Below are 25,819 nucleotides of genomic sequence, written 5' to 3'. Positions count from 1 at the left end.
CGTCAGACCACTTTGGTGGGCTATTAATCCCTTTATCACTGTTTGCTTCTAACTTCAGTCCTCTCATATGCTAGGACCAGTGGTTTTCAAATCTTGGTGTTTATCTTAATCACGCGGAGAGCTAATTTCCGAAGCCCAGGCTTGTGGGTATGAGATAGGGCTGGGGGTATTAATTACTCTAACCAAATTTCCCAGGTGACTCCCTTACCACCAATGTATGTATCATAGTCACCTGGAGGCTGGCCAGAACACAGGCTCCTGGGCCCCAAATCCAGAGTTTCTGATGAGTAAGTCTGGCAAGCAGTCTGAGAATTTGCATTCATAACAAGTTCCCAAATGCTGTTGATGCTGCAGGTCAAGGGATCGCACTTTGAAAACCAGTGGTCAATGCATAGAAACCACCTAGAAGGAACACTATGCTTAGATACATTGTGTTATAGCCATTATTGAATTCTTGATTTGGGATCTTGACAGATCCCCCAAAAGAGACTCTGGATCCTAGGCAGCTTTCATTTGCCCAGTCTCTCTGCTTCACCTGCCCAGCCCCTTAGCAACCACTATTGCTAATTTCTAAAATGACAGGATAATTATGATTCTTTACCAGTGATGCTTTTAATTTGGGATTAAATTTTTTGGGAAATTTTTAGCCTAACTAAAAGGACTGATTAATATAAAAATAAAACAAAAGCTTTTATCATTTTTAAAGACCGGAGGGTGGATGGTGATGCCACTAGTGTCTTAATCTTTAACACTCACAGCATCTTCTAAGGTATTTCCTTGTTCCGAGTTAATTTAAACAGACACAAATGGCCTTCTAAAAGCTTAGGTTAGTGACAGGCAATACTGATGAGAAGGGAGGTGTGATGGGCAAGTGCTGGACCCCTGTGGATTTGGCATTACCAGCAGGAACTGCCCCCACTTCCACAATGTCTTCCCCATAGGGAGGCCAGCCCGGGTCCCAGTGCCCTATCAAGGCTGAAAAGTCTCTGAGTCACTTTCCTTTGCTTCTCTTTCCTGGCAGTTACTTGAGTCATTGCTTGCAAAGCCAGTCTCAGCTTAGGGCAGGGTTGAGTAACCTGTTTAGCTCTGAGCCACCAGTGGTGTATTTGCTCCTGTTGGGTGGAGAACTTGGGGAAGGATGCTTCACAGCTGTACAGCACTTTACAGCTTAGAAAGGCCCTAGAGAGTCTCTTTATCTTTGATCTTCAGGACAGCTTTCTGTGGTAGGTGAGACACGTGGCCTTATTGCTGGCCTTTAATAAAGATTTAAACAACTTTTATTTTTTACTGATGACATGCTTTATCCTAGATCACTTGCAGTTAGTTAGACTTTCAGGTGGCCCATTATTAATTCTTCCAGCAAGTGGGTACCAGGAAAATAGGCTCTGGAATCTTAATCCTTGGTTCTGATACATCCTGGCTATAGGAACTTGCCTTCTCTGAGCCCATTTCCTTATCTGGGAAGTGGAAATGGAAACGGTATTGGTATTGACCTCAGCTACACAAGGTAATTTATGCCAGGAACTTAGTACGTGCCTTGGGACATGATAATCATTTAAATATTAATTATCTTTACAGATAAGTAAACAATCAGAGATGTAGACTCTGTACATGTAGATGTACAGATATGGGACTCTTCCCTGGAGTCCCACAGCCCATGGACTGGCAGAGCTAGCCTAGAGATCTTTTGATTTCTAGTCCAGTTCTCTTTTCACAATGTCATGGTGATTCTTCTGTGGAAATAAAACAATAACTGTAGTAAGAAAGATAAGAAAGAGGAGGATGTAGAACCAGAGAAATACTGGAGACAAAGGGGAAGAAAGCAAGAAAACACAAAGCCTTTGGTGTTAGGAGGCTGGGGCCCTCGATCACCTACTTCTGGGGTAAGGACATAGATCCCACATACATATGTCACCCTTGATGTTATATTGTGTGTAATTTACTCAAACTGTTCAGCCTATGCAGTGGTGCGTGTGTGTGTGTGTGTGTGTGTGTGTGTGTGTGTGTTTCAATCTGCTTTCTAAGGACAGGTGGTTAACACCCTATTGAGAAATACTCAATAAGAAGTGTATTCCTACATTCTTCACCTATTCCTCCAACTGCTCCAATTATGTAATGCCTAATTGTGTTAAAGATTTTAAAATCAGAGTAAAGGTAATTGGGAATAATTTTTCATTGGTCACAATGAGTGATGTTGAAGGTGTGCCAGGGAACTACTGCCCTTGCATGAGCGAGGAGTAAGAATCTGACGAGTCCAGTGCGCTATATACCTGCCTGAGTGACGTCCTAATCCTACGTCTCTGATTTGGGTGGGAGACAAAGGCTGAGGCTAGCTGATTAAGTTGTGCCTGTTGCTTATAATAACTGTTTTAAAAAACAGTTGGCCACATCAAAACAGCCATGTCAAAAAGAAAAAAAACAAAGACAAAAACCAAAAACAAGACAACCATGTCAAAATGGACATCAAAATGTCCCTTTGTTTCTAATGTACGGGTGTGGTGTGTTTCTTCGTAGAGAGTAGCCACTTGGCCAAATCCCTCCAAGGTTATATTTTGAGTTTCCTAGTGGAGTGGGGCAGGGGATATCTCCACCTCTCTTTCCTTTGCAGACCACACACTGAGGGCAGGGATTTCCCAGAGGCCCTTCTCACCCCTGCCCCTGAATAAATATCTAGGTCATTCCCAAGCACACTCTGAGCCTCTGCATCCCAGAGGGAGGGAGAGAGGACGGGAGGAGGGTTCTGGGAAGATCCTGTGATCTTAGATCTAAGATTCTCAACGTGTCCTGTCAGCTCAACCCAGACCCCTATTTACATATCAGCACCCATCAGTCCTGAGCGCCCAACTCAGGGGAAAACTCTTCTTCTGCAGGGATTTTCACTCACCGTGTGGCCTTGGCAATGACTAGCCTGTACGCCAGCCAGCAAGAGTTTTTGCTTTTTCTGCCCTGTCACTTTTTCCACAGCCATACTAATTGTGGTCTCCCCAGGGAGAAGGAAAGGAGGCGTGTGCTGTCTGCTCCAGCCCTCTCCAGCTTCCAGCCTTTTGCTTTGTTATGTCTTGAGATTTGGGCTCCACTGGGTTGGGAAAGGGAGAGAGGTTGAGAGTGCCAGGTAAGTAGGGGCCCAGAACACTGCCTGCACCCCACGTCGCTTTTCAAGCTGTCTCATAATGAAATGACCCCCAATACAAGGTGAGTCCTCTTTTTCCCCTTTGAGAAGATTCCTCAAAAAAAAAATTTTAATGGCGTACTTGAACATACAGACTTCGAGGGGACTAGAAAAAAAATCACATTTTAAAAAACAATTTTATTTATTTATTATTTATGGGTGTGTTGGGTCTTCATTTCTGTGCGAGGGCTTTCTCTAGTTGCGGCGAGTGGGGGCCACTCTTCATTGCGGTGCGCAGGCCTCTCACTGTTGTGGCCTCTCTTGTTGCGGAGCACAGGCTCCAGACGCGCAGGCTCAGTAGTTGTGGCTCACGGGTCTAGTTGCTTTGCGGCATGTGGGATCTTCCCAGACCAGGGCTCGAACCTGTGTCCCCTGCATTGGCAGGCAGATCCTCAACCACTGCGCCACCAGGGAAGCCCTACATGTATTTTTAATATTTATTTTACTTTGTTATACCTATTTAAAAATCTCAAGAGGCAGAAAATACATTATTTAAAATATTCCTTTTTCCACTCTTAACATTTCATAAAACACTTTTTTTTTTTGTTTTCCCGAGACCTGATTTATTCAATAACTTAACAGATATCTGCATGTTCATTATGTGCCCAAAACACTTTTATTTACTCTTCTTACATGCCTTTTTATCACTAGTATTATTGTCTTTACTAAAGTCAGTTTGGGATCATCTGACAGTTTTCCAGAGTATATCATCTTCACCTGTGTCTAAGCTGTTTGTATGATCTGTGAGTAATGCTGTCTCTGGAACTTTTACAAGGCACGGCCTGACCGAGGTTTAGCTTTCAGACATTCAAATTCACTTCTCCTCCTCCTTTCGTGAAGTCTGACCTCTAACCTGCTAGAAAGGAGAGACTTGAGAGCTCAAGTTTCAGTGAGTCCCTCTATCCTGAGGGCTAACTTGACGCGCGCGCATGTGCACGTGCACAGACACACACACACAGTCCTTGCTCATCATTTGGGCATACATGGCATTAATGAATCTTCATAGCTGGAAGGTTCCAGGGAGATCGTCTGGTAGTAGATAGTACCAACTTCTTTTAGTATTTTAGTATGAGTTGAAAATGGCATTATTGTTGTTATAAAAATAATACAGCTTGTTGCAAAAATGTCAAGAAATGTAGAATAGTGCAAAGAATAAAGCAGTAACAAACTATCAGCCAAAGATAACCACTGTTAACATTTTGCTGAACATCCTTCCAAGTATCTCTTTAGGCGTGCGTGTGAGCACACACACACACACATTTTACATAAATGATATCATTTTATACATGCTATTTTATAATATAATGCTTTCCACTCAATAATATTTTGTGAGCATTTTTCATATCAATGTAGTTAAACATCATTGTTTTTAAAGGGTGCTCTTCTGTGTATATGGTATAATTTACTTCTCACTCTCCAATTGATGGATTTTGGGGTTGTTTCCAGTTTTTTACAAAATAAATTTATTTATTTATTTTTGGCTGCATTGGGTCTTCCTTGCTGTGTGTGGGCTTTCTCTAATTGCAGCGAGTGGGGGCTACTCTTTGTTGCGGTGCGCAGGCTTCCCACTGCGGTGGCTTCTCTTGTTGTGGAGCACGGGCTCTAGGTGCGTGGGCTTCGGTAGTTGTGGCTCGCGGGCTCTAGAGTGCAGGCTCAGTAGTTGTGGCACACGGGCTTAGTTGCTGCACGGCATGTGGTATCTTCCCAGACCAGGGCTCGAACCTGTGTCCCCTACATTGGCAGGCGGATTCTTAACCTCTGCACCACCAGGGAAGTCCCTCCAGATTTCTTTTCTTTTCTTTTCTTTTTTTATCAATTTTATACACATCAGTGTATACATGTCAATCCCAATCCCCGAATTCATCACACCACCACCACCACCCTCTGTTGCTTTCCCCGCTTGGTGCCCATACGTTTGTTCTCTACATCTGTGTCTCAATTTCTGCCCTGCAAACCGGTTCATCTGTACCATTTTTCTAGGTTCCACATATATGCGTTAATATACCATATTTGTTTTTCTCTTACTGACTTACTTCACTTTGTATGACAGTCTCTAGATCCATCATGTCTCAACAAATGACCCAATTTCGTTCCTTTTTATGGCTGTGTAATATTCCATTTTATATATGTACCACATCTTCTTTATCCATTCGTCTGTTGACGGGCATTTAGGTTGCTTCCATGACCTGGCTATTGTAAATAGTGCTGCAATGAACATTGGGGTGCATGTGTCTTTTTGAATTATGGTTTTCTCTGGATATATGCCCAGGAGTGGGATAGCTGGGTCATATGGTAATTCTATTTTTAGTGTTTTTGTTTTTTTTTTTTTTGCGGTATGCGGGCCTCTCACTGTTGTGGCCTCTTCCGTTGCAGAGCACAGGCTCCAGACGCGCAGGCTCAGCGGCCATGGCTCACGGGCCTGGCCGCTCTGCGGCATGTGGGATCTTCCCGGACCGGGACACAAACCCGTGTCCCCTGTGTCAGCAGGCGGACTCTCAACCACTGCGCCACCAGGGAAGCCCTATTTTTAGTTTTTTAAGGAACCTGCATACTGTTCTCCATAGTGGCTGTATCAATTTACATTCCCAGCAACAGTGCAAGAGGGTCCCCTTTTTCCACACCCTCTCCGGTATTTGTTGTTTGTAGATTTTCTGATGATGCCCATGCTAACTGGTGTGAGGTGATACCTCATTGTAGTTTTGATTTGCATTTCTCTAATAATTAGTGATGTTGAGCAGCTTTTCATGTGCTTCTTGGCCATCTGTATGTCTTCTTTGGAGAAATGTCTATTTAGGTGTTCTGCCCATTTTTGGATTGGGCTGTTTGTTTTTTTAATATTGAGCTGCATGAGCTGTTTATATATTTTGGAGATTAATCCTTTGTCCACTGATTTGTTTGCAAATATTTTCTCCCATTCTGAGGGTTGTCTTTTCGTCTTGTTTATGGTTTCCTTTGCTGTGCAAAAGCTTTGAAGTTTCATTAGGTCCCATTTGTTTATTTTTGTTTTTATTTCCATTACTCTAGGAGGTGGGTCAAAAAAGATCTTGCTGTGATTTATGTCCAAGAGTGTTCTTCCTATGTTTTCCTCTAAGAGTTTTATAGTGTCTGATCTTACATTTAGGTCTTGAATCCATTTTGAGTTTATTTTTGTGTATGGTGTTAGGGAGTGTTCCAATTTCATTCTTTTACTTGTAGCTGTCCAGTTTTCACATCACCACTTATTGAAGAGACTTTTCTCCATTGTATATCCCTGCCTCCTTTGTCATAGATTAGTTGATGATAGGTGTGTGGGTTTATCTCTGGGCTTTCTGTCTTGTTCCATTGATATATGTTTCTGTTTTTGTGCCAGTACCATATTGTCTTGATTATTGTAGCTTTATAGTATAGTCTGAAGTCAGGGAGTCTGATTCCTCCAGTTCTGTTTTTATCCCTCAAGACTGCTTTGGCTATTCGGGGTCTTTTGTGTCTCCATTACAAATTTTAAGATTTTTTGTTCTAGTTCCGTAAAAAATACCATTGATAATTTGATAGGGATTGCATTGAATCTGTAGATTGCTTTGGGTAGTATAGTCATTTTCACATTATTGATTCTTCCAATCCAAGAACATGGTATATCTCTCCATCTGTTTGTATCATCTTTAATTTCTTTCATCAGTGTCTTATAGTTTTCTGCATACAGGTCTTTTGTCTCCCTAGGTATTTTTCTTTTTGTTGCAATGGTAAATGGGAGTGTTTCCTTAATTTCTCTTTCAGATTTTTCATCATTAGTGTATAGGAATGCAAGAGATTTCTGTGCATTAATTTTGTATCCTGCTTCTTTACCAAATTCATTGATTAGCTCTAGTTGTTTTCTGGTGGCATCTTTAGGATTCTCTATGTATAGTATCATGTCATCTGCAAACATGACAGTTTTACTTCTTCTTTTCTAATTTGGATTCCTGTTATTTCTTTTTCTTCTCTGATTGCCGTGGCTAGGACTTCCAAAACTATGTTGAATAATAGTGGTGAGAGTGGACATTCTTGTCTCATTCCTGATCTTAGTGGAAATGCTTTCAGTTTTTCACCATTGAGAATGATGTTTGCTGTGGGTTTGTCATATATGGCCTTTATTATGTTGAGGTAGGTTACCTCTATGCCCACTTTCTGGCGAGCTTTTGTCATAAATTGGTGTTGAATTTTGTCAAAAGCTTTTTCTGCATCTATTGAGATGATCATATGTTTTTTTCTCCTTCAATTTGTTAATATGGTGTATCACATTGATTGATTTGCGTATATTGAAGCATCCTTGCATCCCTGGGATAAATCCCACTTGATCATGGTGTATGATTCTTTTAATGTGTTGTTGGATTCTGTTTGCTAGTATTTTATTGAGGATTTTTGCATCTATATTCATCAGTGATATTGGTCTGTAGTTTTCTTTTTTGGTAGTATATTTGTCTGGTTTTGGTATCAGGGTGATGGTGGCCTCATAGAATGAGTTTGGGAGTGTTCCTTCCTCTGCAATGTTTTGGAAGAGTTTGAGAAGGTTGGGTGTTAAGCTCTTCTCTAAATGTTTGATAGAATTCACCTGTGGAGCCATCTGATCCTTGACTTGTGTTAGTTGGAAGATTTTTAATCACAGTTTCAATTTCATTACTTGTGATTGGTCTGTTCATATTTTCTATTTCTTCCTGGTTCAGTCTTGGAAGGTTATACCTTTCTAAGAATTTATCCATTTCTTCCAGGTTGTCCATTTTATTGGCATAGAGTTGCTTGTAGCAGTCTCTTAGGGTGCTTTGTATTTCTGTGGGGTCTGTTGTAACTTCTCCTTTTTCATTTCTAATTTTATTGATTTGAGTCCTCTCCCTCTCTTTCTTGATGAGTCTGGCTAATGGTTTATCAATTTTGTTTCCTCTCCCTCTTTTTCTTTCTTTTTTAAAAGCAATTATTTATTTATTTATTTATGGCTGCATTCGTTGCAGGTGCGTGGGCTTCTCATGGCAGTGGCTTCTCGTTGTGGAGCACGGGCTGTAGGTACGTGGGCTTCAGTAGTTGTGGCACATGGGCTCAGTAGTTGTGGCTCGCGGACTCTAGTAGCGCAGGCTCAGTAGTTGTGGCACGCAGGCTTAGTTGCTCTGCGGCATGTGGTGCATCAGTTAGGTCCAGTCCATGGCAATTTGCCAAGGGTAAGCAAATGGGAAGCCGGTGTTTGCTGGGAGCTTGGATGGAAGATTGATGCATTTTACTCAAGAACCACTTAGGCAAAGTGAAGGTGGATTCTCAGAGTCATAGTGAAGAGCACAGGTCATCTGGGTGACTTTGGCTTGATGTGTGAAGGTGGGAGCTTGCTCAGCAGTGACCATATCAGGGACATGGAAGGGGACCTTCTGTATTACGGCCCTACAAATACAAACGCTATCTAACAGTATGTTCATGATCTCACTGTCTTAACATTTGTGATTTCATTTCCACTGTCTAGCTTGAGTATTTTTCAAATTCACTTGGAGCTATTCTGTGACAAACCTGTAAAACGTCAGAGCAGGAAAGAGCCTTGAATGCCTTTCTAGTTCAGCATTTTCCAGCACCACTAACTCCATGAGAAGAGAAAGGTTTCCATGGCCAAATGCATGTGAAAATTGCTGGTAAGACAAAGTTAAACAGGTTTGCTCACTGCTGGACTTCTCAGATGCTTTGTTCTAGAAATGTACATTGTGACTCCAAGAGCAGAATCTAGCCTGAAGATTTCCCAGTATTCCCCCCTCCCTTTTTTTTTTTTTTTTTTGCATAGAGCATTTCTCCATGGGATGCACTTAGGAAAAATGGATGAGGAAATTCAGATTTAGAGAAGGAGACTGATTTCCCAAAAGTCATGCCTTGAGTAAGAGGCAGATTTGGGATTAGAACTCAGGTGTCTTCATTCTCCATTCATGCAATTAAAAAATCATTCTCTGTGACAGACATTTCTGTGCCAGGTACCGTGCTATAAACCTGAGTAAGAAAGAATCTTTTTCTGTGGATGGCTTACACTCTTGTTGGGGAGACAGTTATAACACGGCGTGAATTTAGAGACATACGCAGCGTGCTAGGTTCCTCAGAGAAGGGAACAATGAACTTTCCAGGTTTAGAGCTCTATCTACTACATCAGGCTATTCCAGGACTTTAAAAATGAGTCTTGTTCAGTTCATATAAGGATTCCACAAAGTATTTGCATCTATTATTCCATCATTCTACATCAGTGAGTTTAAGAATAGAATCCAATGTGCAGACAAGGCTTTAAGGACAAGCAGTGGTGCGTTAGAGATGGCTTGCCCTCTTGTAAGAACCCCTTGTGCACATCTCTTCCCAATTCCTCATTCAGTGACCTCATGAGGGTAGCTTGAAATCAGCCGTGATGAGAGTATTTACACCACGGAAGACACTACAAATCAGGGTCCCTGTCCCAGTTGTTAAATTTTTGCCAGCATAGCGCTAAATAAGGATGTTCACTCTTTATAATAGTCAAGAATTGGATATAAATTGAATGTCCGGCAAGAGGGAATGTTAAATTATGTGCTGGTTATCTTCCGTTTTGTCTTCCAAACTCACCCTCTACTCTTCTCCACCCTGCTCTAGTCTGGGTGGTGACCTTTATTGTCTGCTTTTACCTTCTGACTTCTGTTTGTGTTGGACCAATGAGAAGCACATGCAGAAGGTTGGAGGATGGAAGAGAGTCATGTCAGGTCATTTATTCCTCCAGCTCAATCCCTGCGGGGTCACCGTTGGCTGGCTGTCCCTCAGCTGAAGGTCACAGCTCCTATCAAGTGATCCTGGAAATAATTCCATGTCTGTTCGTAGTGGTCTTCTCCCACCTGCCTTTTATAAAAATTTAAACAGCTCCAGAATCTTCTATTGTGTGGATGTCCCAGAGTTTATTCAACCACTTTCCCATCTATGGGCATTAGGTTGTTTCCAACATATTGCAATTACCAATAAACCTGTAATGAATAACCTTGGGCATTCATTTCGTATTGTATTTTCATATTGTTGGAGGTATTATCATATTGTTGGAGGTATTATCTTCAGGGTAAGTGTCTAGAAATGAGATTGCGGAATCAAAAGCCAAATGCGTATGTAATTTATTACTAAATTCTCCTCCATAAGAGTTGTACCAGTTTGCATTCCTACCAGCAATGAATAAGAATGTCTATTTGTCCCCAGCCTTGCCAATAGAATATACTGTCAAGCATTTTAATTTTCGTCAGTCTGTAACGTGAGAAATGGTATCTCAGTGTAGTTTTAGTTTGCATTTAAAAAATTATGGATGAAGTTTAATATCTTTTTGCATGAATCATCTGTTCATGTATTTTGCTTATTTTTCTATCGTGTTTCTGGTATTTCATTCCTCAATTTTTAAGAATTAACGATAGATTAGGACATTAGCCCTTTGTGATATATGTTGCAATTTTTTTTCTTTTGGCTTTGGTTTTGGTATTTTTTTGTTGTGTAAAAGTATGTTTCTATGTAGTCAAATTTATTTCTCCTTTTATTTTTTGTACCTGATTTTTGAGTCATAGTTAGGAAACCTTTCCCTGCATTGAGGTTAGAGAGGAATTCACCCATATTTTCATGTAGTACTTGTTTGGTTTCATTTTTTACCTTTAGATCTCTGATCTTTTTGGAGTTTTTCCTTGTCTATGGTGTGAGATACAGATCTTTTTTCATCTTTTTCCAAAGAGCTATCAAGTTGTCCCCAAGTCATTTATTAAAATGTCCATCTCTGCTTTAAGTGGTTTGAGATGCTACCTTTATCAAATATTAAATTTCTGTATTTACTGGGAACTATTTCTGGAATTTGTAATTTATCGTCCTTGCTTGTGTGTCTATTCATGTGCTGGTGTGACATTGTTTTGCCATTTTTTTTTCAGATTTTTTTCAACATTTTACTATACAGTTTTTCAAACATACATAAAAGTTGAAAGAATTTTACAGTGAATACCTTCTTACATACTCATTAGATTCTACTATTTCACCATACTTGCTGAATCACATATCTATCCATCTGTCTGTCCCTCTGTTCATTCATCAATCCATCTTATTTTTTGATGCGTATCCAGGGGAGTTGCAGGCATTATAACACTTCCCCCCAACTTCAATATGCATATCAGTTTCTTGTTTTTTTTTTGCGGTATGCGGGTCTCTCACTGTTGTGGCCTCTCCCGTTGCGGAGCACAGGCTCCAGACGCGCAGGCTCAGCGGCCATGGTTCATGGGCCCAGCCGCTCCGCGGTATGTGGGATCTTCCTGGACCGGGGCACGAACCCGTCTCCCCTGCATCGGCAGGCAGACTCTCAACCACTGCGCCACCGGGGAAGCCCTATGCCAGTGTTTTACAAACGTGATCTTGTTTACTCCTCATAAGCATGGTCTGAGAAAGGTATGATTATCTCCATTTTACAGGTTAGGGACCTGATGCCCAGACAGAACTGACTTGTTAAAGGTTATTCAGCCTGGTTTAGGGATGGCAAATATATGGTAGAACTAGGACTTGAATGAAGGCCATCTGACTTAGGGACTCGTGCTTTTTCTATTACCCCTGGTATGTTTATATATATATATATATCTTGATATATCACATTCTGACCTTTTGATAAGACAACCATGTTTTTAATTTTCTGGGTTATTCCCAATTTAAAACATTTTGTCCTTTGGTCATCATAACTATCCTCATACTTGATACATTCATATGCCCTGATTTTTAAAAATAGAACTGCCTGGGGATCTTCTCTTCTTGTTTACTCCCTGTTCCAGAATTATGACTGGAAGGTCATAATCTGATCTGCTAGTGATAGATCTTTCCATGAATGGCACCCATAATTACTGTTATTTCTTAAAATATGTGTCTTTTGTTCCATCATGGAACAAACTGAACTGTGATATGTTTTGTAATTCATATAGCTGATTTCATGTTACTGTCATCCTTATAGTTCTGTCACACTTCGGATGGTTACAATTTTCTTTGTCTCTGAGGACGTTGGAACCTTGTATTATTTACTATATAGGAGAGGAAATAGTAGCCTTATAGGGAGATGTGATAATGTTCTCTCCCTGTTACTATATTTCTGAGAGAAAGCATCTAGTAAGAGCCAAATGCAAGCTAAGGGCATAGATAGAAGTATAAATGAAACTTTCAGACCTGTGAGGGACCTTAGAACTCTTCAAATTCAAATCTATTTTTTTAAAATTGAGGGCTCAGAGAAGAGAAGGTACTTACACAAAGTCATAAAGCTAATAAATAGTGGTGCCAGAACAATGTTCCTTTACTTTCAATATAATGCTTTTTCCACCCTAACCCAGAGTAAAGTGTTATGGGGTTAATTGGGCCTCTCCTCTGCAGCTGTGACAGCCAAATTAGGAATTATTACTGACATTTCTTAGGTTTCCCTTTGTGCTGAATGAAATAATATTGGGGGGAAATAGAAGATAGAACCCACAGAGCAAGAGAGAAGAGATGGCTCTAAGAGGGTGCTTCCCTGCTCTTCTCCAGGAGGAGATTTATGCCACATGGAAGGGAGGTGAGTACGCTAGTCACCTGGTGGGCCTAGATAGGCTGAAATTCATACATTTATGTAATTCCACCATTTTGAACTTTCATTGTTAGGAGAAAAGTCAGCTGTCAGTCTAACGGTTGTTTGACTACAGATAATCAGCCTTTTCATTTTGTCTGCTTTTTAAGATTTTCTCTCTATATTTAATGATGTGTAGTTTGAATACAGTGTGTCTGGTATGGTATTTTTGTTTTCATTCTGCTTGGAATTTTCTGGTTAACCTGGGATCACTTTAAACTAATGTTTGAGTTGGGATTTTTTTGTCTCCACAGGTAGTGTAGATTCCATCTCTGAATCCATGTGAGTAAAGCCTTGTGATGAAGAGTTCTTTAGGGAGAGTCCCCCTCCCTGTTTTTCATACTTTAGCTGGAGTCTGGGTCAAAGCAGTCAAGATATCCACTGTTTACCCATACTGTGGGAAAGATTTTTTTAAAAAAATCTAGTTCATACAATTGAGGATGGTGCTTTTTTGGAGGTCCAATTTTTTGGTGAGAGCTCTACTTTAGCATTCCACCCCTTTTTGGTTCCAGACTTTATTTCCTGTCCTCTCATGCTCACAAGGCCAATTAAAATCAGTCCCTAAGCCAACAGAGATTGACTGATTTCTCCAGAGAGAATGCCAGTTTCAGTACTTGCTTATCTCTCTGGATTTATGGTTTCTCATTGTTCCTAACCTTTGAGCCTTTCTATAACTCTCATGCCAGCTCAGACATGTCAATGAAAAGAGGTTTAAAAATGTTTTAGTAGCATTTTTGGTATCCCTGTGCCAGGAGTCTTTTTCCTTGACTTCCAAGTCTGTCATATTGTTGAAAATGAAGGTCAGTCTATTTATATTCAGCAGAAGAGTTAGACTATTACACTTGGATGTTATCTTGATATCACTCCAGTGCAACAGCCATATGGAACTCACAGTCTGTTGAAGGAGGTAGTCATTAAACCATTATACACAATAAATTGATATGGAGGATATGTTCGTCATCTATACAGGGTAAATGGGGACACAAAGACATGAACAGAGGGTCCAGGGGAGTCTTCTGGCAAAAGCTGACTTGAGCTGGGCTTTGAAAGGAAAGGGTGGAGAGACGAAGGAAAGAGTGGAGTGAGCTGAGTCAGTAAAGGCAGGGGGGGTTGTGAAATAGCATCTTTCCAACCCTACAGTCAGAGCTACTTGGTCACCCCAGTCTTTGAAACAGGTCCCAGTCTTGGTCAGTCCCAGTCCCACATCCAAAAAACCATTGCCTAGACAAATATCAGGGAGCTTCTCCCCTATGTTTTCCTTTAGGAATTTTATGGTATCAGGTCTTCTGTTTAAGTGTTTAATTCATTTCAAGTTAACTTTTGTGAGTTGTGTAAGATAAGGGTCCTGTTTAATTTTTCTGCATGTGGTTATCCAGTTTCCCTACACCATTTGTTGAAGAGACCATTTTCTTCCCCATTGAGTATTCTTGGATCCTTTATTAAATATTAATTGACTGTATATGCGGGACTTCCTCCTGTCTTTCTTGTTTCCTGTGCCTGTTCCTTTCTGGGGCTTATTTGACCTTCTGAGACTTAAGCCCTGCCAAGTTCTTGCTAGTCCTCCTGGACATGGTACTGCATGTGACTATAGCCTAGCTCCCTCTCTCCACTCTCTGCTAGTAGGCATTATGCCAGACACCCTTCATAATCTTCTCTTATTTCCTTTTCTCAAATAGTCTATGAAGGAGATTGAATTTGGATTTCAGTGGGTAGAAATAAGGTCCCCTAGCCTCTGTGAGGGAGCACCCCTCTCCTAGCAGGTCCCAACCATGTTTGCTTGTGGGGAACCTTGAGGGAGCAGTAGACAAGCTTAAGAAGGGGAGTGCCATGGAGCTACCAGCTGCCTGCTCCCTGCCCCATTATATTGGAAGTATTTCAGAAGCTGCCAGAGGGAAGGAAATTGCAGCTCTAGCTTCTCTGGCATTTCAGAGAAGAGAAAAAAATATATACCTGCTGATGGCTCCCAGTTATACGTCTGTGATCTAGAACTCTCTTCTGAACTCTCTATCTGTATATTCACCTGCTTACTTGATATCTCTACTTAAAATGTTTAGAGGAACCTCATAAGAACAGTGTGTACAAAGATGAATTCATCTTCTCTCCCGAACTTGGCTTTTCCTTCTGGGCTCCTGTCTCAGCGAATGCCACCTTGACTCACTCAGATGCCTAAGCCAGGAACAGCAACACCATCCTTGGCTTCTTCTCCCCTGACAAATCCTGTGATATTCCATCTCTGCTCATCTATTTCTGTTCCATTTGCCACTTCCTCAGCCCATTTCCTCACTATCACTTATCCAGCTGGTGTCCCTGTCTCCTTGGTTCTGCTCTCTTCCAATTCATTTATCAAAACTAGCTAGAGTGATCACTCTAAAACCTTGGTACTCAAAAGTGTGGTCCATGGACCAGCACCATTAGCATCACATGGGAGCTCATTAGAAATGCAGAATCCTAGGCCCCACCCCAGATCTGCTGAATCAGAATTTGCATTTATCAAGCACCCAGATGATACATACCTAAGTACACTGGGATTTGAGAAGCATAGCTCTAAAATAAATGTCTCATGATATCTCTGCCTTGTAAAATCCCTTAAAGGCTTTCTACTGCCCTCAGGAAAATCCGTCCTCCTTAAATGAGCCCATAATGTCTTTTAAGATCTAGTCCCTATGGACCTAGGCAGATATGTCTCTTTTCTTGGTACTGTGGTGACCTCTGAGCAACAGTCACTGCCCTGCTTTCAGTTCTCTGTGTCTTTTCTCCAGGATTTGCATGTGCTTTTCCCTCTGCCTGGAATATTCTTTCTCTGCAACATTTCTTCCCCAAGGAAGCCTTTGTGACCTCCCATATCTGATCTTGGTTTCCCTTCTGTGTGTTCCTGTGGATTTCCCTTATCTTGCTAATTAATTCTTTTTGTAACTTTATAAAATAATATTTATACAGTACATGTACCTGTTTGCTCTGTGCTGGGATGCAGGCTGCTGAGAATACCCTGTAGATGCTGTGTTCGCCTCCATCTCCCCCTCTAGACTTGAAGCTTAGTGTAGATGGAAGCCATGTGTATTTATTGACTTGTGATCCTGAGACCTAGCATAATACCTGGAGCAAAATGACACTCAAAAATGCAAATCAAAACTACAATGAGGTATCGCCTCACACCGGTCAGAATGGCCATCATCAAAAAATCTACAAACAATCTACAAACAAAATCTACAAAGAAATCTGCTGGAGAGGGTGTGGAGAAAGGGAACCCTCCTGCACTGTTGGTGGGAATGTAAATTGATACAGCCACTATGGAGGTTCCTTAAAAAACTAAAAATAGAACTACCATATGACCCAGCAGTCCCACTATTGGGCATATACCATGAGAAACATAATTCAAAAAGAGACATGTACCACAATGTTCATTGCAGCACTATTTACAATAGCCCCAGGACATGAAAAGCAACCTAAGCGTCCATTCACAGATGAATGGATAAAGAAGATGTGGTACATATATACCATGGAATATTACTCAGCCATAAAAAGAAACGAAATTGAACTATTTGTAGTGAGATTGATGGACCTAGAGTCTGTCATACAGAGTGAAGTAAGTCAGAAAGAGAAAAACAAATACTGTATGCTAGCACATGTATATGGAATCTAAAAAAAAAAATGTTTCTGATAAACCTAGCGGCAGGAGAGGAATAAAGACATAGAGAATGGACTTGAGGACACGGGGAGGGGGAGGGGGAAGGGTAAGCTGGGACGAAGTGAGGGAGTGGCATGGACATATATACACTACCAAATGTAAAATAGATAGCTAGTGGGAAGCAGCCGCATAGCACAGGGAGATCAGCTCGGTGCTTTGTAACCACGTAGAGGGGTGGGATAGGGCAGGTGGGAGGGAGAGAGACGCAAGAGGGAAGAGATATGGGGATATATGTATACATAGAGCTGATTCACTTTGTTATAAAGCAGAAACTAACACAACATTGTAAAGCAATTATACTCCAATAAAGATGTTAAAAAAAGATATGTAAAGTAAATATATGATTAGGGAAAAACATGACCCTCAATAAAAACTTGTTAAATGGATGGGGAGCTCCAAGTATACTGATGATGAGTATGGAATATGAAGGACCTATTTGGTGAATTAAGGGGGGTGGCGACAAACTTTTACTCCCTTTAATCTGAGCGTGCTCAAAGAGGTCTATTCTCAGTCTTCTGGAGACTGGGAAATGGAGGCGATGGGAACAATTATTTCATTTTAAAGATGCAGAAACTGAGGTTCAGAGAGGTTAACCAACTTGCCAAGGGTTCCACTGATTGTAAGAGTTGGAGCCCCGACTCCAACCCAGGGGTGGCTGCCTCCAAAGCTGGGAACTTTTTCCAGAGTCAGGACCTGAGTAAAGGTCAGTTTGGCCACTCCAGCCCTGAATGAATGAATGAGTGCATACAGGCATCTGTCCATCATTCTGATAGTTATTTTAGTATATCAGGCATTTCACATTCAAAAGGCCAACCTTCTCTAACGTAGAACAATCCTTTCTGGTGTTTTCCGTGGACAGCAGACTCCCTCAAAGAAAACTTTCCTTTGGCCTCTGCTGTGTGGGATCTGAAGCCTCTTTCCTTCTCCATAGAATGCCAAATGTAGAAGAGATCTCATCAGAATCCAGTTGGTTCCATCTCTCTTTTCATCAAGCCTCAGAGACACAGAGTGACTTACCCAAGGTAACACAACAAATAAGTGACTGAGCTGGAGCTCAAACCTGGACCTTTGAGTAGTCTGTTCAGAGCTCTTTCCACTGGGCTTTGCCACCTCGTATGCAATAGGTGTTCAGGAAATGCTTGTTGATAGTCCTGTGATTGTTGCTCACTGCTGGGAGCTCTGGCGGTGACTCAGGCCTCAGTCAGAGGCAAGTCCCCAGTGATTTTTAGTAAGCAAAAGAGAAGTTCATGTCTTGAGCTATGATTATCTGTTCAAATTCCTTCAATTAGTGTCAAAGATAATAACTTGATTGTTATTAAATGTAAATGGGGGTAGTCCTGAGATGCCCCAATAATTTTGAATAGAGACATGCACTGGCTGAGGCCTTGCCTCATGACTCCGAGAGAGAGAGAGAGAGAGAGAGAGAGAGATGGAGAAAATGAGTGTATGTGTGTGTGTGTGTGCGTGCGTGCGCATGCACACATGCGTTTGAATGTAACACTCAGACAGCCAGGACAATATGTTTCAGAATTTTCTACCTGCTGTTGCCTTTGAGATGTACGAAGAGCAAGCAGCCGTGTCCGCAGGCTGGGAGAGAGTCTGCCCGGCAACAGTGAGGAGGAGGAGGGACAGCACAGGCGCTGGAGTCAGATGGTCTGGGCTCAGTCCCACCCTGACCCTTGGCAAGTTTTTAAACTTTATAGATTTACAAAGTGGGTTTGATACTACCTATGTCACAGGATAACATAAGGTAACGTGTGGGAAGTGCTGTACACAGCGCCTGGCACATTGCACATGATTTAGGAATGGTTAGTGAACCGTACAGGAGTGACTGGTAAGGTTGGCTGGTAGGGGCTTGTGGACAGGCTTCTCCCCATGGGCTGGTTTTGGATGCAGTTACTACTAGGCTTCCAGCCATGTTCTGAGGGGTGAGCCGACTGCATGAAGCTCCTGGGATGGGCTCTGTCCAGATAGCTGGATGGTCAGTGCCTGAAGGCCTCTTGGCCTATGCAGAACCAGAAGCCTTCTCGTCTCTGGGGAGGGTTCTTACAGGACCTGGTTCTGGGGACAGGGATTCTGGGCAGGTGAGCCAAGACAGAGACTTAGGACTCTTTTACCAAAGAGTAAGATGGAGATGAAGCTACCAGAATTGGGGCCCAGCTGTCAGCAGGGCAGAGCCCTGTGGGCAGAGCTGGGGCCAAGGTCAGAGCCAAGGTGCTGGATGTTAAGTCTAGGCAGGATGGAGCCTCAAAATTCCTCCAGACTACACATTGAACTCCTTAAGGGAGGTGCATAGTGGTGGTTAGAGAGCAGGTGCTGGGGCCAGACTGTCTGGATTCGAATCCTGGTTCTGCCATCTAACTAGCTGTGTGATTTTGAGCAAGATGTACCACCTTTCTGTGTTTTACCTTCTTCTGTGAAATGGGAATGATGATCATATTGCTTACCTTGTAGTCTCTTTGGAGGATTAAATGAGTTCATTTATGTAAAGGACCCAAATCAGTGCTTCACATATGGCAGCGCTCAATGAAGATTTAGAGGCTCTTCTACACGCCAGGCACTGTTCCAGGCTCCACGAATGTGGCAGGAGACCAAACAAGGTTTCTTTTCTCATGGAGCTGACATTATAGTGTGTGTGTGTGTGTGGCAGACAAATAATAAACGAATACACAAATACATATATACTGTTAAGGGATAATAGGTAAGGCAGGCTGAGCAGGGCAGAAAGATCGAAGGGGAGGAAGTATTTTTTCTTTTTTTAAAATATGTATTTATTTATGTTTGGCTGTGTTGGGTCTTCACTGCTGTGCTCAGGCCTTTTCTAGTTGCAGCGAGCGGGGACCACTCCTCGCTGCGGTGCACAGGCCTCTCATCGCAGTGGCCTCTCCTGATGCGGAGCACGGGCTCCAGGCACGCGGGCCCCAGCAGTTGTGGCACATGGGGTCAGGAGTTGTGGCTTCTGGGCTCTAGAGCACAGCCTCAGTAGTTGTGGCGCATGGGTTTAGTTGCTCCGTGGCATGTGGGATCTTCCCAGACCAGGGCTCAAACCCGTGTTCCCTGCATTGGCAGGCAGATTCTCAACCACTCCACCACCAAGGAAGCCCTGGAGGAAGTATTTTGGATGAAGTGGTCAGGGAAAGCCTCTCTGGCTAGGAGACTTGAAAAGAGGCATGAGTAATTGAGAGAGTTGTGTGGATATTAGAGGAGAGTAGCTTTCCAGGCTGAAGAAAGAGTAACTGGGGGGGCCTGAGGTGGAAGCATGCTTGGGCGTTCAGAAAACAGTCAGGAGGCCGGTGCAGCCGGAGTGGGGGGGAGCCAGCAGGATAGTGGGGAGTGAGGTTGGAGAAGTAATTGAGGCAAGTGCACACAGACCCAGGCGAAGCCACAGTGAGGATTGTAAGGGAGATGGAAGGCCATGGAGGGCAGGCAATTGAGCAGTTGAGCTGTCAGTTTTACCCAGGGTGCCTGAGTAGAGAATAGACTGATGTGGTGGGGAAATGGGGTAACCTTTGAAGCTATTGCAGTAGTACAGGCCAGACAGAGCAGTGGCTTGGATTAGAGAAGAAGTGGTGGGTGGTAAGGAGTAACCGCACTCTGATGTAATTTGAGGGCAGAGTGGAGGTAGAGCAAGAAAGAGCGGAGTCAAGGATGACTCTTAACACCTTCGGTGTGAACGACTGGAAGAATGGGGTTGCTGTATCCTATCTCCTTGGATATAAAGAAGATGGGGAGGAGAAGGGGTTGAGGGGAAAACAGTCCTGCTCTGGACGTGTTAAGCTTGAGAATAGTGGGAGACGTCTAACTGAGGTTGCCAGGAAGCTGTTCAGGCGAGAGGCTGGAACTGGAGGTGTGGAATGGGGCGTGGTTAGCATGTATGTGGGCAAGTCCCCTGGGGAGTGAGACTAAATAGAGAAGAACTCAGCCCTGGGGCTCCCCAAAGTTGGAGGTCAGAAGGATGAGGACAGTCCTCAAAGGAGGCTGGGAAGGAATGGCCAGTGAGGAGGGAGGAAAACCAGGAGTGTGGTGTCCGGAAGCCAGTGAGGTGCATGCTTCCAGAAGGGGATAGCGATCAAATGTGTCACAGGCTTCGGAGGCCCAGTGAGGTGAGGCTTGAGGCTGACCATTGATTTGGGAACACAGAGTCATTGATAAGAGCAGCGCCAGAAGAGTGGTGGGGTGAAAGTGCAGCTGGGGCAGGGTCAAGAGGCTGGGAAGAGAGGAGAAGACGTGATAATTATAGACACGTCCTTTGAAGAGTTTTATTATAAAAGGGAGCAGAGAATGGAACAGTATGTGGAAGAGCGTGTCGTCAATTGAGAGACGGTTTTCTTTTATGATGGAAGAAATAACAGATCTGTGTGCTGATGAGAATGATCAGTAAAGGGAGGGACACTGAGAGTGCAGGAGAGAGGGGGCAATAGCAGGAGCCGTGTCCTTGAGTAGACACCAGGGGATGGACCTGTGTGCCCTGGGGAGGCGCTGGCCTTGCACAGCTGTTCACGCCCCCAGCGGAGCCCTAGGTGCTGACTGGGCACTTCCTGGGGGAGGGGCAGCGGTGGCATAGGGAGTCCTGCAGAGAATGTTGAAAGGCTCATTCCAGAGACCAACGCTAAATTCTTTTTATAGCTTCAGAGTTTTGGTCTTACATGTACAGTGAATTTGATGAACTTATTGCTGGAAACCAGACAGGGCAGCCTCTAATAGGAGCTGTAGGAAGTCCTTGGCTTCCAAATTATGCAGTTGTCCATCAACAGCTCAGTTAAAGCTCTCAGGCAGCAGCGGTTTGTCAGCATTAAAAAGGGTCAGAGTGAAACCCTCAGGAAGATTAATGAGATGCAAGTCCACCCGTTGAGCTTATTTTTAGATATTCTAGGCAACTCTCGAAAGGGTGGAATCTTGGGCTGCTTTATGTCAACGTCACCGCACCGGGAATTGACAATCTGAGAGGCTGGCCCTTCAAATAACAGACAACTTCCTGCAGCTCATGGGCAAGTGTCTTACTTTTTTACCCCAAGGCACAATTTCTTTCATTTTTTTTTTTCAGGAATCCTGAGTTGTAGGCAGTCTCTATTTGCCAGCCCTAATTATGGCTTATAACCTTGCAAACTGGCTGGGGTAGCTTGTGGCATTGTCCTCAAACAGGGCATTTGGGGATTTTGCTGTGGCTGAGAGCAGTTCTTTCTCTGTTTCTGATGTTGTTTCTGTTTTTCTTCATTATTGAAAGCCCAGCCTTCCCTCTTTGTCCCTTTGGTTTGCAGCCCAAGTGATCGTCTTGGTTGGTACCTCTGATCTTTCTGTCCTTAGCTCAAGGGGTCTCCACCTATGCTGTCCTAAGTGGTGTCTTGTTGTCTGGACTTGGGCTCTGTCTATCCTACCTGCCTGCAGGTCTTGCCCTGTATGGCTACTGAGTTTCTGGTTGTCATCCCCAAGATCTGACTGGCCGAGGAATGGTGCCCCAGGCCCTACCTGAGCCCTGAGGAGATCCACCTGCCTGCCTGGACCAGCCTCATACCTGTATTGATACTCTATGCTGGGTCAGGGCTATGCTTGGCCTTGGGGACTCAGAGACAATTGGGACATGCCCTCAAGGGTCTGACAGTACAGTGGGGAGACCAGCGGGGAGTCACCATCCTTTTCTCAGGGAACTGCAAGTCCTTCAGGGCTGGAGCTGAAGTGTGATGGGGCTGGAGCTGGGGACGTGGGCGGGCCAGAGCTGGGACTTCACACTGAGGGCAAGGGGGAGCCACTGAGGTTTTAAGAAGGTCAATGACATGTCATATTTGCATTTGAGATTTGCGTATCTCTCTGGCTTCTGCTGCTGCTGTGAGGAGCACAGGTTGGAGGGGACAGGAAGACTGGTGAGCAGGTTTCGCTCATCTCTGCACCTGTCTGAGCCAGCTCGGCTTTAGAACACGATGCTGCTGAAGTTCCTTGCACACACCTGATTTCCTTCAGTCCTCATACAAACCCCTTACTCTCCCAAACATAGGGGCTTGGCAGTGGTGTGACTTTAAATACTGTTTCCTCCTCCCAGAAATATTCTCTCTTTGTAGAGACTAGAGGAAGGGATTATCTTTCTTTGTGGACTCTTGTGCACCAGAAATTACAATCCCAGCATATGGACCATTGAGACAAAACCAAAGAGGAAACTCATGTGCTGTTTTCACCTTTCCTTCCTCTGTTGCTGCTTTGTTTTGCTCGATGAGAAGTAACAGAGTATAGTGTTGGAAAGCACACATTGCCTGGATTGCCTGAATCCCAGCTCCATCATTTACTAGTGACTCTGGGCAAGTTACTGAACCTCCCCTGTTTCAACTTCCTCATCTCTAAAATAAGGATAATAATGGTAACCTATATCATATTGTTACTGTGAAGGTTAAGTGAAATAATACCTGTAGGGTACCTAGACTAGGGCTTGGTCATAGTAGGACTTACTGCATCTTACCTATTATTATTGGTGACTTGGAACGTTTGAGGACCAGAGAGCAAGGATGAAATGCTTCTCAGTGGCAAAGCGACTATAAAAAGACTCACCAAAATAGTCCTTCCCAACTGGGGTACCAAAGAGGCAGTGATGGGGCCCATAGACTATTTTAAAATAGCTAATAGAAAGTACACATTAATCTTAAGGCAAGCTTCACAGGTGAATTATACTGCAATGCACTATGGTTACAATGTTGATATAAACAAAGTGCTTGGGAAAAGAGTGATGCTCAACACTGCTTTTGGTGGCAAGGGTGTGGGCAGGGAGGGAGGTTACCAGATTCCGATCTCCCTCCCAGAGACTCAGCCTTACACACTGTGACTATCTGGACCACCCTGGGGCAGCTTCCACTTTGCTCAGCTACTGAATATCCTGGGAACATTGTCTCACCCTTTCCATTTCATTCTTAGATTGACTGGAGAGTAGAAGGGTAGGGGGAGAGGTGGCTGCAGTAGGGAACACAGTGATTCTTACCTGAGCCCCTAAAAGGGGCCCACACTCAGGGAATGGCTACAGGAGGATCTTTGAAAAGGGGAAGGCATTGCATTTTTATGTTTATACAAAGAGATATGGGCTTAGGAGGCTCCAGCAAATGGTGATTTAGTCTACCCCATGGTCCCTCACATCCTCACACCCTCAGACCACTGGGTCTGCTTTTAACAGCTCCCAGTCAGCAATGTTTTCTTTCACTAAGCAGGCATTTATCTCCTAATACCATCAAGGCAAGGTCATTGTAATTAACAAAGGGCAGAAGTTTTTTCTTTCTTTGCTGTCCCAGTGCATGGGAAACACTAAGTTTACCAAGGAGACATTATGGTGTCTTTGCCAGTTGACCAGTGTCTTGGATTTCCTGTAGTTCTAAAGTCTAAGGGTTGGCTAGAGCCTAGGTGGTCATCTGCTCCAACATTCCATCCCCGTCCTCTGACAGACCATCCATTCATTCTCTGATGGAATGGAGAATTTTTTCCATCTGAAGTTGTTTCTTAGTTCCCCTAATGTCCACTTTGTGCATGGGTCAGATCCTGTTGTACAATCATCTTTCAAGATATTATCAATGGATTTCTTCTTCTCAATGAGGAACACATCCCAGTGAAATGAAAAATGGTGGCCAAGTGAGTTATACTTTACACTCAAGAGTATCATGGCGGGGGGGTACTTTGCTGGTGGTGCAGTGGTTGAGACTCCACGCTCCCAATGCAGGGGGCCCAGGTTCGATCCCCAGTCAGGGAACTAGATCCCACATGCGTGCCACGACTAAAAGTTTGCCTGCTGCAACTAAGGAGCCCATGTGCCACAACTAAGGAGCCCACCTGCCACAATTAAGACCCGGCACAACCAAATAAATAAGTAAAAAAGAAAAAAAAAAAGAGTATCATGGGGGAACTTGAGAATAAATTTGTATCTTAGCTTAGATGGGGCCTTTGAGAAAAGCTATCTCTAATATTTATAAAACCTTGAAGCTCCTTTAGGAAATACCTATTTCATAAAGTTGAAGTGATAAGAATGACTGTAATTCCATTCCATTTTAATTCAGCTGACATTTGTTGAGTACCTCCCTTTTGCCAGACCCTGGGATAAACCAGGGGGCTGCAGAGATAAATAAGGTCCCTGACCCTGGGGAGTTCATGGTCTGCCTAGGATGCAGATGAATAAACAAATAACTATAGTACAGCACATTGGGAGATATCTTAGAAATAGGAACAAACTGCTAAGGGAACTCAGATGAGGGAGCTCCACACCTGGAGCCTTCACTCCAGGTGTGGAGAGGCAAGGAGAGCTAAGACAGGTAATGCTATTTATGATGGAACTTACTAGATCTTGAAACATGGGGAGGAGTTGACTGCATTTGGTGAAGCAGAAGCAGTGGAAGAGAACTGGTGAGGTGGAGACACATAGTAGGAAAGGGAACAGTATTGTGACACTCTAAGGAGTGAGTGCCATGATGCCTTTTCTTTGTTTCAGTAGAAATCCTTTCACCTAGTGAGGTGCTGCAGTGCATGTTTGGAGTCTGCCTGCCTCTCCTGGGTGGGGGTTGTGTGTTTTCTTTTTATGGTAAGTCTGTGGTGAGGAATAAGGGAGGCTTGGCTTGCTTCAGGACTGGGCTGATCCCAGCAATCTTTCTTGCCTTACCTAGATTCTTTAGTTAATCAAAAATTCAGGGCTTCCCTGGTGGCGCAGTGGTTGAGAGTCTGCCTGCCGATGCAGGGGACACGGGTTCGTGCCCCGGTCCGGGAAGATCCCACATGCCGCGGAGCGGCTGGGCCCGTGAGCCATGGCCGCTGAGCCTGCGTGTCTGGAGCCTGTGCTCCGCGGTGGGAGAGGCCACAACAGTGAGAGGGCCCGCGTACCGCAAAAAAAAAAAAAATTCAAAGTGTAAGGTCGGATCTTAACAAACGGCACCGCGAAACAGAGGAAAGCTTCAAGTGAGCTTTATTAGGGAGCGCTCCCGGGCGAGGTTCACTGGTCCGAGAGAAAAGGGCCAGAGAAGTCGCACCCGGGCGAGGGTTGGGCAAGATTTTATAGGGGAAGAAGGGAAAGGGGTGTGGTGAATCTGGGAGGGCGCAGGGTATTCCTTATTTGGCGGTCTTTTCGGGTATCCTGGGGGACCGTTAGTCCCGCCCCTCGAAAGGCGGGAAGGCTGGGCTGGGTTCAAAGTCCCCAGGTCAGTTCCTGGAACTGGGTGGTCCGGAATGTCTCCAGGGCAGTTTCTGGAACTGGGTGGTCCGGAGAATTTCCGTCTGATGCAACCTGTGAATCATATTGTGTTCCCCTGCCTCGGGCCAGTTGGCCTTACACAAAGCTCGCCTTTTAACTGCAAGTACAGTTTAAATGGTGGTGACTGGCTTTCACACTTAGGCCTCCCTTTACCCGACAGAGCCATCTCTGGCTTTCTGAACTTCT

At 43.7% G+C, this 25,819-nt stretch overlaps 1 protein-coding gene across 8 annotated transcripts in view; it reads left to right on the top strand.

Moving 5' to 3' along the window:
• The window catches only part of PDE1C (phosphodiesterase 1C), a 610,522-nt gene that overhangs the window by 47,468 nt on the left and 537,235 nt on the right, over positions 1–25,819 (top strand). The gene's annotated exons all lie outside the window — the stretch shown is intronic.

Source organism: Monodon monoceros, unplaced genomic scaffold (genome assembly GCF_005190385.1).
Source record: "Monodon monoceros isolate NGI ecotype Baffin Bay Population unplaced genomic scaffold, NGI_Narwhal_1 Super_Scaffold_2, whole genome shotgun sequence".
Lineage (NCBI taxonomy): Eukaryota > Metazoa > Chordata > Mammalia > Artiodactyla > Monodontidae > Monodon > Monodon monoceros.
This window is presented reverse-complemented; position numbering and strand designations above follow the sequence as displayed.